General features: G+C 32.5%; 1 pseudogene across 1 annotated transcript in view; it reads right to left on the bottom strand.

The window, feature by feature from the left end:
- Nucleotides 1–7,193: 7,193 nt before the first annotated feature.
- LOC148938340 (facilitated trehalose transporter Tret1-like) overlaps nt 7,194–12,206 on the bottom strand; it is a 116,892-nt pseudogene continuing 111,879 nt past the window's right edge. The window contains exon 3 of the transcript XR_016143707.1: nt 7,194–7,666. The product of XR_016143707.1 is annotated as a facilitated trehalose transporter Tret1-like (transcript). The remainder of the gene's footprint in view (nt 7,667–12,206) is intronic.

Below are 12,206 nucleotides of genomic sequence, written 5' to 3'. Positions count from 1 at the left end.
CTAGTCTGAGACATCAAATATGTCATCGCTCCACCCCCCCCCCCAAAAAAAAAATACTTTTCAGACATTTGTTGTTAAAAATTTTATTTCAGGTCATTCATTTGGGTTTTTCACATGCAATTCGTACCACAGTACAGCACTATGACTAGTCTGAGACATCCAATCTGTCATCGTTCCATCCCCCCCCCCCAAAAAAAAAATACTTTTCAGACATTTCTTGTTAAAACTTTATTTTCAACTAAATCATCCGGGTTTTCGAAAGCAATTTATGCCAGAGTACAGCACTATAACTAGTCTAAGACATCCACTCTTTCATCACCCCATCCCCCAAAAAATACTTTTCAGACATTTCTTGTTAAAACTTTATTTTCAAATAATTCATCCGGGTTTTCGAAAGCAATTCATGCCAGAGTACAGCACTATAACTAGTCTAAGACATCCCCTCTGTCATCGTCCCATCCCCCAAAAAATACTTTTCAGACATTTATTGTTAAAAATTTTATTTCAAGTCATTCACTTGGGATTTTCACAAGCAATTCGTACCACAGTACAGCACTATCACCAGTCTGAGACATCCAATCTGTCATCGCTCCACCCCCCCCCCCCCCAAAAAAAAAACTTTTCAGACTTTTCTTGTTAAAAATTTTATTTCAAGTCATTCATTTGGGTTTTTCACAAGCAATTCGTACCACAGTACAGCACTATCCCTAGTCTGAGACATCCAATCTGTCATCGTTCCATCCCCCCCCCCAAAAAAAAATGCTTCTTAGACATTTCTTGTTAAAACTTTATTTTAAACTAATTCATCCGGGTTTTCGATAGCAATATATGCCAGAGTACAGCACTATAACTAGTCTAAGATATCCACTCTGTCATCGCCCCATCCCCCAAAAATTACTTTTCAGACATTTCTTGTTAAAACTTTATTTTCAACTAATTCATCCGGGATTTTGAAAGCAATTTATGCCAGAGTACAGCACTATAACTAGTCTAAGACATCCACTCTGTCATCGTCCCATCCTCCAAAAAATACTTTTCAGATATTTCTTGTTAAAACTTTATTTTCAACTAATTCATCCGGGTTTTCGAAAGCAATTCATGCCAGAGTACAGTACTATAACTAGGCTAAGACATCCACTCTGTCATCGCCCAATCCACCCAAAAAATACTTTTCAGACATTTCTTGTTACAACTTTATTTTCAACTAATTCATCCGGGTTTTCGAAAGCAATTTATGCCAGAGTACAGCACTAAAACTAGTCTAAGACATCCACTCTGTCATCGCCCCCACCCCCCAAAAAAATTCTTTTCAGACATTTCTTGTTAAAACTTTATTTTCAACTAATTAATCTGGGTTTTCGAAAGCAATTCATGCCAGAGTACAGCACTATAACTAGTCTAAGACATCCACTCTGTCATCGCCCCATCCCCCAAAAAATACTTTTCAGACATTTCTTGTTAAAACTTTATTTTCAACTAATTCATCCGGGTTTTCGAAAGCAATTCATGCCAGAGTACAGCACTATAACTAGTCTAAGACATCCACTCTGTCATCGCCCCATACCCCAAACAATACTTTTCAGACATTTCTTGTTAAAACTTTAATTTCAACTAATTCATTCGGGTTTTCGAAAGCAATTCATGCCAGAGTACAACACTATAAATAGTCTAAGACATCCACTCTGTCATCGCCCCATCCCCCAAAAAATACTTTTCAGACGTTTCTTGTTAAAAATTTTATTTCAAGTCATTAATTTGGGTTTTTCACAAGCAATTCGAATTACAGTACAGCACTATCACTAGTCTGAGACATCCAATCTGTCATCGCTCCATCCCCCCAAAAACAATTTTCAGACATTTCTCGTTAAAAATTTTATTTCAACTCATCCACATGGGTTTTTCGCTAGCAACTCTCCCCTCCACTATCACACTATAAGTAATCTAAGACACCCCGGTCCCATCACTCCACCACTTATGTATTATATGGAACACATTGAAGAAGTAAAGCTATCCGTTATTACAATTCTTTTCTTGTCATCTACACCCCTTTAGTATCAACTTCTTCGTATAGTATATTGTTAAACTATTTTAAATTTACAACACTATTCAAACATCACTTGTGTATTATACAGTACACAATCAACCCATCTCCCTCAAAATACTTTTTAGCCATTTCTTGTTAAATTTTTTTATTTCTAAACTATTTTAAATTGACAACACATCGAAGTATATTTTAAATTGATAACATTGTCCAAACATCACTTGTGTATTATACAGTACACAATCAACCCATCTCCCCCCAAAACACTTTTCAGCCATTTCTCGTTAAATTTTTTTTATTTCTTAACTATTTTAAATTGACAACACATCAAAGTATATTTTAAATTGACAACACTGTCCAAACATCACTTGTATATTATACAGTACAAAATCAACCCATCTCCCCCCAAAACACTTTTCTGCCATTACTTGTTAAATTTTTTATTTCTTAACTATTTTAAATTGACAACACATCGTAGTATATTTTAAATTGACAACACTGTCCGAACATCACTTGTGTATTATACAGTACACAATCAACCCATCTCCCGCCAAAACACTTTTCAGCCATTTCTCGTTAAATTTTTTTATTTCTTAACTATTTTAAATTGACAACACATGGAAGTATATTTTAAATTGACAACACTGTCCAAACATCACTTGTGTATTATACAGTACACAATCAACCCCTCTCCCCCCAAACCACTTTTCAGCCATTTCTTGTTAATTTTTTTTTATTTTTAAACTATTTTAAATTGACAACAGATCGAAGTACATGTTAAATTGACAACACTGTCCAAACATCACTTGTGTATTATACAGTACACAATCAACCCATCTCCCCCAAAATACTTTTCAGCCATTTCTTGTTAAATTTTTTTATTTCTTAACTATTTTAAATTGACAACACATCAAAGTATATTTTAAATTGACAACACTATCCGAACATCACTTGTGTATTATACAGTACACAATCAACCCATCTCCCCCCAAAACACTTTTCAGCCATTTCTTGTTAAATTTTTTTATTTCTTAACTTTTTTAAATTGACAACACATCGAAGTATATTTTAAATTGACAACACTGTCCAAACATCACTTGTGTATTATACAGTACACAATCAACCCATCTCCCTCCAAAACACTTTTCAGCCATTTCTTGTTAAATTTTTTTATTTCTTAAATTGACAACACATCGAAGTATATTTTAAATTGACAACACTGTCCAAACCTCACTTGTGTATTATACAGTACACAATAAACCCGTCTCCTTCCAAAACACTTTTTCAGCCATTTCGTTTTAAATTTTTTTTTTTCTTAACTATTTTAAATTGACAAAACTGTCCAAACATCACTTGTGTATTATACAGTACACAATCATCCCCATCTCCTCCAAAACACTTGTCAGCCATTTCTTGTTAAAATTTTTTATTTTAAGTCAATCCTTAATAGGATCAAATTCGCAAAATCCTACACTCCAATTCACAAATCTCATTACCCCTTTCTAAATGTCAATCAAACAATTCTGATTGTAGTGTCCAATTTCTTAATAACAAACTGCATACTCTCAAAACCTGTTTGACCACATTATACACTGCCAAATAACCAGTCTGGTAATCTGCCTTGGAAAGGTGCCATGGAATGTGGAATTCCTATACGGGCATCAGAATTCAATATTATCATTCTACTCACTACTCACATTCCCTTCCTGCAGCCCCTTTGTGACTTATATATTCTAATCCACCATTTCATTAAAATAATCTTTTTTGTTCTATTTTTCAGTAGCTTGTTCATTTATTAAAAAAATATTTATCTTGTTGTATTCAAATAAATTTTGCAAATCAAGAATCAATACCACTAGATTTGCTCCTTGTGTTTTGTGTTTTTTTTTTACCTTTATTGAGTTTCTGTTGATCCTCTAGATGCCATGTAATTTTCAGATGGATCAGCGATGAAATAAATCGAATATTTCGTGCTAAGAATCGACAAAACCAATTTTTTTGTCATTTTTGTTCTCATTGAACTAGGTCATGTATAAAAAAGCTATTTTTGGCCTATCTTTTATGGTCCTGAATTGACAAACAAATTTCTTTTTTATTATGTTCTTCTCTCGGGTTATTTTTACCTGCATAGTAAGCTGCTAGCTGATCAGAGACAAATAGACTATTTATATGTTGGCCTATTTCGGGCATCACGAATACATACAACGATTTTTTTTCAAGGTGCATTGTCTTAATTTAAATCCCTTTGACAGTCGAAATTGAAATTGAATCCAAGTAGAGAAAACGAAATGTTTGGCCTAGTTTCAGGTGTCATATATCCATAAAACCAAACTTCGAAACATTTTGTCTTCAGTGAGGTTGAACTAGCCATGTCTACAGGCCTTGTAAGTTTAAAGCCAATCGGAGACAAAACATATTTTGGGTTCATTTCCGGCAATCACGAAATGATACGGCCAAAATTAGCTTCATAACTTTTTTCAGCGTAAAGGTCCAAATGGCCTTAGCATTTATGAATATAATTTTCGTGTCAAGTTGGGACATCTTTGGGCTTCAAGAGTATTTTAATCTTTTATTCTGTGATGGTCAATAACGTTCAAATTCAACTAATTCCTTTTCATCAGGGTTGAACAGTGTTAAACATGGTTCAAAATATATTTTTTCAATATATCTTGGGTAGTGGGTATGGTACATGGGTAAGGGTACTCAGATTTTCTTTCACTGGTCCCTACCACTTACCTAAGAATGGATTTTAAGTTCCATTAAACCTTATTGTACAAATCTTTTTAGAGGATTGGACATCAAACATTTTTACCCGTCCCCTCCTCCTAGATGAATGAATGTAATGCTTTATTTGACAGAAAAAAATCTTTTCAAACGTATAATAATCAAATAATGTCCAATAGTCAATGGTCAAAATTACCGATAAATTACCTTTATGGTGTAAGACAATACGATAGCTACACTATTTAAAAAGTCAAATTCACTATCTAAACGTCAAAAAGCGCACCAACCAAACAATGTACTGCCTTCAGAAACTATTTGTGCGTGTAAAACCAAACAGATATATCAACTGCAAATTATGATGCAAAAATAAAAAAATTTGCGTGAAGGTCATCTTTTTTCCATAACGTACTAACTTCATTAGAAAAGACTACACAGTACGGTTGTCTTAGGTATACTCATTTGCTGTTATTTTGGGGGGAAAATCACTACAAATAGCGCAAATGTACTGTCTTTAGCAACCCTTGTCTCAGTAAAAACTTGAAAAATCCTTTAAATGTATTTTAGGTGCAATTTGCAAAATATACTACTAGTATTACCACCGGCAACTTCCTGAAGCCCCAAGCCATCTAAGACCAATACAGCTCCTTAAGCTCCATCTCCATCCTTACATATTTAAAGCTTCTTTTTCTACCCAAAGTGGGTATCCAATTTCCTTGAAATTATTCTTATAGACCTAGAAATTAGAATCAAACCACATTTTTCGTATATCTTGCTGTTTTACATATGGTCATTCAAATGAGTTCCTAAATCTTCACCACACTTTTGAAGCCCCTATGTTTTAGAGCCATACTCGACCTTGTGATTGTGGCTTACAATATTTTAATTTTAGTTCACAGATTTTATCTTCCTATTCTTCCACGTTTTGTCAACGGTGAATAAATTATTCGACCAGGCTATTCTACTTTTTCATCGGCACTTCGTCAACCATGTTTACTAACAACACTATTTAGATAGGTAGGACTATCCACCCGACTAAATTTGTAGTTACCCAAAAACCCCTCTTCACCCTTATTAATTCTTAATCTAAAAGACTTAGTCTTTTTTAAGTTGATTTTAAAACCTAGTCTTACACCCCCAAACTCCCAAAAGTACAAAAATTCATTTTGCTGATATTTTCATCTAGAGAATTTAAATTACCTGCAAAATCAAAAAGAGTCTTAACCTCCTGTTTTCAACCATGTTCTTCTACAGTCTCTTTGTCTTGTTCAGGACAAAGTCAATCAAACCAATCCACTTTAACGGGGATAGGACAAAACTCTGCTTAACCCTAATTCCGCACCGAATCAACCACCTTCCTCATTACCTACCTTAACCCCAGAATATAATTATTGTAAGTAGCACTAATCCCTTTAATATACTTACCTCCTTTACCATTTAAGGGTAGAAGCCGCACTAAAGCTCTTTTTATCAGTTGAATCAAATGCCAGTTCATAATCTATAAAAGTATCAGCTAAAGGGGTCTGATGGTTGAGACCAATCTTTAATCTAAGAGTGAAACTTTTGTCCATATATCCTCTCCCATACCAAAAATGACACAGATCTTCTCACAAAACTTCATGTGCAGCATCTCTTAGTCTAATAATTATCATCATGCATAGTAAATATATTCCTTCAGAATCAAGCTAATGCCTGTAATTCCCGCACTTTTATTAGCTTTCCAGAGGGGTATAGTTAACGTCATCCTAAAATCGCCACGTAATTCCATTTTTTAAAGGCACACACATTTTCTCAGTAATCTATCTCTAACATCGCAATAAAGATATTTTTTTCATGCCATAGTGCCTGAAACCTTATTATTTTACAATAATGTTTATGCTGTCTGTAACTTTTCCTTCCAACATAAATTTGCCCTTTTCTTCCACATTGTTGAAACAATTTCAATTTTTGGTCTATCATTTTCTACAACCTTATCAAAGTTTAACTTTGATAAGGTTTAACAAAGTTTAACAAAGTGAAACAAATACAGCAGAGCAGAAAAAAGGACTTTACGATTTGTATTGTAAAAATATAGCTGATAAAAGCCCACAAACGTAAAAACAAATAATTTCTCTGACAAATAGCGGATTTTATTTATTTTGTTAAGTTGAGTTTCACATTATAGTAGAAGACCAATGGCAAATAAACTGTTTAAAATACTGTAAATAAAATTTGTAAACATAAAATAAACAGCGTAAAAAAACAACAATAAACAGTAAAAAATTACATTATTGTGCAAATTCCAGAATGTGGAAAAAAAATACAATGTGCCAAAGAAAACGTCACAGGGAGATTGGCGGATTACGGAATATTGACTTCTCAGGTTGTGAAATTCTTCTTAAGGAGCGCTGTTTATTGCGTGTAAGACTTTCCGATTGATTAAACTAAAATATTCCTAACAATTATAGTTACTGTTTGTTTTTTCTAGTTATCCGTGCTGAATACATCTAGACACAAATGGTTGTCAATACCTTTTTTGTCTTCTGAATCAAGTTCAAGCTCCTGATCAGGGCCTTTTTTAAAGAAATATTCAATATCTTCCAAGGTTTTTCCTTTCGTTTCAGGAACAAACACAATGACAAAAACTGCTCCAATTGCAAGAATACATGCATATAACCAAAACGCACCATGGTCACCAATGCTTTTTTGGAGCTCTGGGAATGTCGTAACAACAACAAAGATAAGTAAATTGCTAGAAAAGTAGCCAATTGATCCCATGATATATCTATATCGGACTGGTGATAATTCTGCAAGCATATCATAGGGAACAGAAGAATATCCCCCAGCTTAGGAAATATAAAAAACTACCAGGGATGCGAAAGGTAGCCAAGAAATATGTTCAACTGATTCAGGTCCGAAACGGTCCTGAAAAAAATTGTTAATATTAAGAATTTGGGTGTTTTAAGTGATACACTCGATACACTGTTGATGTTTTTAAGAAGTTAAGCATTTCAACAGTAAGAATTTCAAAATTATTGTTTTACTGCAGAGTTATTTTGTCTGGTTCTAAATTCTTCAAATCTGAAGTTCTTAACAAATAAAAAATTTGAATTGGATTTTTGTTTTTCAGGTTGAACTACAGTGCTCTGCAGAATCACTAAAATAATGTCACTGATACTTTTAAACAAAAGCATGTTTTTTGTATACTTTAAATAAATTTAGCTTAACTTAAAGTCTACTAAAATTCACAAAAACTTTTGAAACATACAGATGGCTTTTGAGGAACGTTGTCATCAGTAGTAATGTATCTATATATTTCAATTGCACAAGGAATTACACAAGAATATGCAGTGCAGTTTGACGATTACATTACAAAAAGTGACCAATCGTTTTATATTATATACCTATAAAGTAAACAAACACATTATGAAAGTATAATTGAGATTATATAACGCAATCAGACGGGTTTTTGAGGCCCTTTCATCATAACATGTCTTTTTTGTTTATTTTTACCGAAAACTAGAAATTGTCAAATTGCGTGCTTAGGAATGATTTTGTAGGAAAAGCTCTCTATCACCCATGCATTATCCACTGTTCTATTTCTTTGAAGTATGTGCTATCAGATTGGTTTCTGATTTTTTGGACAATTGCCTTTAGTCAAGACTAGTTTGTTAGGAATGTGTCGCTACATAGCATTTGTGAATTGGACCGTATATAGGTGGAGAAAAAAAGGGTATAGCATTTGCGAATTGGACTGTATGAACGATCTTATTCGAATAATAAGGGAAAAAACAGAGCTAGATAGCATTTGTGAATTGGATCGTATGAAGGTGGAGAAAAAAGGGTTAAATTGATTATTGGACAATTGCCTTTAGTCAAAACTAGTTTGTTAGGAATATGTCACTGCTAAAGCCAACTCTAATTGCAAAAAAAGGGCTATAGCATTTGCGAATTGGTGGATATCAGTTAATGTAGCCCATTAAGTTCGCTAACTCATAACTCATTTATCATAATTTTGGAGCAATGTGGACCTATTGAAATTCGTTGCAATAAAAAAATGGTCTTACGGCATGATCTACCTCCACTTCTTTAAGACGTAACATATAATATACTAGGGGCATTCCAGCAGTGTTGTCAATTTAAAATAGAGTTTAACGTTATAGTATACTAAAAAGTTGATACTAAGAGAGATGTAGATGGCAAGAAAAGAATTTTAATCATGAAATTCAGAACAAACCTTAGAAATCCTTGCAAATCAAGTAGTAAGGTGTATTTGAGTACGAACCATCATGGAGCATAAGCACCAACGACCCTAACCACCAGAGACCTCAACCCCCCAAAAGTCCCCTATCCCCAAACTTGAAGGGCGCCCCCTCCCCTATAACTTTTTGGCCCCCTCTCCCCATTTTTTTTAGTTTTTTTGAATTTTTTTTAAACCTTTTTTTTTATTATTTTTTTTAACATGATATATTTTTTTCAACTTTTTTTTACATGTCTTCGAATGAGATGAAACACTTAAAACAAAAACAAATCACATTTAATATTTTCCAAACTCAAAATGAGAATGGTATAGATATGTTAGTCATAACCTTTACTATTAGAAAAATAATGTTTGTAGTAGCACTTTTTTTATTGGACTAAATTTTTTTTTTGGACTTTGAAAATATTCAACTTTTTTTTTTGTACGTATCTTAAAATGACAAAATATACTTACGGCTCTAAAAATTGTACTCTATGCTTGCTCAGAGACACGATGTGGCTTTCCCACTGGTACTCTATGGCCGGTTATCGACCCTAGTCTATTGCATGCATCAAATCAGTATTTTTTTACGCAGTGGAACGATAAACACATAAGTCATATCTTTAAAAATGTGAAGATGGAGCATTTTAATAAAGTGTGTTCACATGACAATGTTATTGTAGCATTGAATGCTGACAAGGAGAAGTATTTAAACTATGAAACAAGTACAAATGGTAGCACAATTGGAAACGTATGCATGCATTGTCATGACAGTAAGGAATTAAATTTCTTTGGAGTACCGAAAAAATTCAAGTCTTATGTTGGTGGATATGCGAGATTGAGATCTCCAGAGATGATTGCACTCAAAGAGAATTCCAACATAAAAATAATCGTTGATGATAGAGGACAACTCCTTGCTACTGTTGTAGGTAACACATTACCTACTGATATCGTCAGCTTTCGGGTATTAGCATTCAACGGAAGATAAAAAAAAGGCCTACTCTTCTACTAATATCATAAACTATATCTTGTCTTCGTGCCGAAACTGTTACCTGTGTAAAAATAATGTGATAATAGACAGTGAAATTGCCAGAATAATAAAAAGGGCAATGGCAGAAAATATCACTATGGAATATAAAGATGAATCGATGAAAAACAAAGTACCAGCAAACGTTACTGCCATTGATCAAACAGTCAATGAACCAAATAATACCAAAGACGAAAAGCATATTGAGCCTGTCGATGACGCGCCAGTAAAAGTTGTGTATGACTCAAAATGGAATAATGATTATTCTACTGATTACGAACTAAGAGAAGACAATAGCTACAATATCAAGAGAGAACATGGTGAACTATTTTATGGAACAGATTCAAAATGTCCAAAGTTGATCATTGATATTAATATTGTATCATAATATATTTTTTTGTATTAATATTCTACATAGCATTATTTCATTAAAAATATGTTATGCATTTCATTGTTATGTGTTCATTATTTTAGAGTATGCTAGCATATCAAACGTTTAGAATGGCTATTAAAACATCGGAGATGTAAGAAAAGGAATTTGCATACATCTATTGTCAGACACATGGGATAACATTGACAAAATCTAGGTATCAGAATGACTAAATTCTTTATCAACATTCGTTGTTTGATATGTCATTATGAAAAAATTGTAAGTAAGTAAGTAAGTAAGTAACAAACTCTTTCTTGAATTCACCTCTTGGATACACAATACAGAAATTTAATTCAGGAAATTATAAAAAAAAATTAACAAATTCTTTATTAACATTCATTATCGCTTGAAGTCGCTTCTTGGACAGACAATACAGCAATTTCATAAAATCTAACTATAAGAGTGATTAAATTCAATATCAACATCCATTTCTCGGATACATTGGAAAAAGTTGACAAAATGTAAGTGCTAGAGTGAATAAATTTTTTTTATAAACATCTTTTTTCAGATACATCGGATAAAATTGACAAAATATAAGTGTCAGAGTGAGCAAATTTTCTTATCAACATCCTTTGTCAGATACATCAAATAAAATTGACAAAATCCAAATTTCAGAATGAATAAATGCTTTAACAACATCCTTTATCGGATATGTCGGATAAAATTGACAAAATCTAAGTATCAGAGTGACTAAATTCTATATCAACATCTTTTTCTCAGATACTTAGGATAAAATTTACAAATTCTAAGTGTTGAAGTGAATAATTTTTTTTTATCAACATCCTTTGCCAGATAAATAGGATAAAATTGACAAAATCTATGTATCAGAGTGAATAAATTCATTGTCAACATCCTTTGTCGGATATGTCGGATAAAATTGACAAAATCTAAGTATCAGAGTGAATAGTTTTTTATCAACATCCTTTGCCAGATACATCGAATAAAATTGATAAAATATAAATGTCAGAGTGAATAAACTTTTTTTTATCAACATCCTTTGTCAGATACATCGAATAAAATTGACAAAATCTAAATATCAGAAGGAATAAATGCTTTAACAACATCCTTTATCAGATATGTCGGAAAAAATTGACAAAATCTAAGTATCAGAGTGATTAAATTCTATATCAACAGCCTTTTCTCGGATACATAGATTAAAATTGACAAAATCTAAGTGTTAGAGTGAATAATTTTTTTATCAACATCCTTTGCCAGTTACATCAAATAAAATTGACAAAATCTAAGTATCAGATTGATTAAATTCTATATCAACATCTTTTTCTCGGGTATATGGGATAAAATTGACAAAATCTAAGCATCAGAGTGAATAATTTATTTTTATCAACATCCTTTGCCCGATACATCGAATAAAATTGATAAAATATAAGTGTAAGAGTGAATAATTTTTTTATCAACATCCTTTGTCAGATACATCAAATAAAATTAACAAAATCTAAATTTCAGAATGAATAAATGCTTTAACAACATCCTTTATCGGATATGTCGGATAAAATTGACAAAATCTAAGTATCAGAGTGACTAAATTCTATATCAACATCCTTTTCTCGGATACATAGGACAAAATTGACAAATTCTAAGTGTTAGAGTGAATAAATTTTTTTTATCAACATCCTTTGCCAGATACATCGGATAAAATTGACAAAATCTAAATTTCAGAACGAATAAATTCACTATCAACATCCTTTGTCGGATATGTCGGATAAAATTGACAAAATCTAAGTATCAGAGTGAATAATTTTTTTTATCA

Source organism: Artemia sp. Qi Xiang Cuo, unplaced genomic scaffold (assembly GCF_049724085.1).
Source record: "Artemia sp. Qi Xiang Cuo unplaced genomic scaffold, ASM4972408v1 HiC_scaffold_3386, whole genome shotgun sequence".
NCBI lineage: Eukaryota > Metazoa > Arthropoda > Branchiopoda > Anostraca > Artemiidae > Artemia > Artemia sp. Qi Xiang Cuo.
Note: the sequence above shows the minus strand (reverse complement) of the source record. Positions and strands in the feature narration are given on the sequence as shown.